General features: G+C 44.5%; 1 pseudogene; it reads right to left on the reverse strand.

The window, feature by feature from the left end:
* Nucleotides 1–458: 458 nt before the first annotated feature.
* Nucleotides 459–1231, reverse strand: LOC111817591 (annotated as a pseudogene).
* Nucleotides 1232–1515: the final 284 nt, after the last annotated feature.

A 1515-nucleotide genomic window follows, 5' to 3' on the forward strand; every position in this document is an offset into this window, starting at 1 on the left:
TCAGTTACCTGAATGTCAGATTGTTTCCTCATATTTGGGAAGTTTTCTGCTATTACTTCTGCCCATATTTTTTTAATGTCATTTGTTTTGGCTCCTTCTTTCTCATTGATGCCTATTAGTCTCACATTGTTCATCTTTGCATCATGTTGCAGGTGATGGGTCAATCTTTCCTGCACCCTCGTTGTTTTTTTTTTTTCAGTTCATGTCTCTTTTTATTTAATGTAAATAAATCAACTCCAAATAACAACCAACATTCAAGAAATCTCAGTTTTCACAACCAAATTTTGAATAATCAGAAATAATAAAAACAGTAAAAATATAAATATTAAAAACAAAAATGTACTGTAGAAAATATAAAATGTAATTTATATATCTTATTTGTCAAGTAACGTACGTATAGATATACTCTACAGTTACCACTTTTGCCTTGGAGTTTAAGACTTTCTCGCTCTTTGCCCCAGCTACTTTTTCTGATCATGTGCTAAGGTCAGCATATTCCAGGTGGCGTATGTACTTGATCGTCCACATTTTACGCATCTGTCACTTAGGAACCGCATTTGCTTCTTCATGGTCACTGAGGTGCTATGATACAAGATTCACTGCCTTCATATATTTGAGTAGTATTGATCACGGCTTTTGAAGTCTCTGTAAGCATATCTTGCATAAGTCTGGCTATGTGGGATTGTGCCAAAAGGCTCGTGGTCATCGAAACAAGATTCTAATACTTCATCAACGGCCTTCTCAGCCATTTCTCTGCTGATATTCCTAACAGCCAGGATAAAAAGAATGGCTCTATCTCGCACACAAGTCTGATGGTGTCGTTTTAATCCAAAATGCAACCTGAATATTTCATTTACAAGCAAGCAGTCTCCATTGAGGTTAGCAGCACGAACCTCTGAGCACGCCAAATGTCTGACATTGGTGAACCAGTTGACATGAGTACGGCAATGATTAAACGCATGAATGATCTCGTGGGTGACCATTCTGTTCATGTGGGCCTGATTACGGATATTATTCTGGCATGAAACAGTCAACCTGAGTGTTTCATAACATCAAGGAGAAGTTTGACATATGGATTTGTCTCCAGCGTCTTCAGGAGCATGAGCTGGCAGGACTGGTTACTGGTCTGAAGGCTGGAAAAGAGCTCTTGCTGGGGCCCATCGGCCAGCTGCTTGGGGCACACCTGGCATGAGCCGGGCTGCAGCTGCGGCTTCTGCTGCTCTCCCGCCATGGGGCCGGGCCCAGCCCTGCGCCCATGCCCAGCTCCCTCCATGCGGCTTCTTCCGGGCTTGGGCAGCCGCAGGTGAGGCAGGAAAAGGTGACCTGCTCCCTCCCACTTCACCACCCAGACCCTTCCAGCAGCGCCCCAGCAGCAGAGCCTGCCTGAGGGCTTAGGGCCGCAGGGTCTCAGAAGGAGGCTCCAGACACGGAGCAGGGCGGGGCCAGCATCCTTGTTGTTTTTAAGAGATCCTTTCTTACCTTTTCACTAGCTACACCAGCATCTTCAAAATCGGA

Source organism: Octodon degus, unplaced genomic scaffold, assembly GCF_000260255.1.
Source record: "Octodon degus isolate 3935 unplaced genomic scaffold, OctDeg1.0 scaffold00063, whole genome shotgun sequence".
NCBI classification, from domain to species: Eukaryota; Metazoa; Chordata; class Mammalia; order Rodentia; family Octodontidae; genus Octodon; species Octodon degus.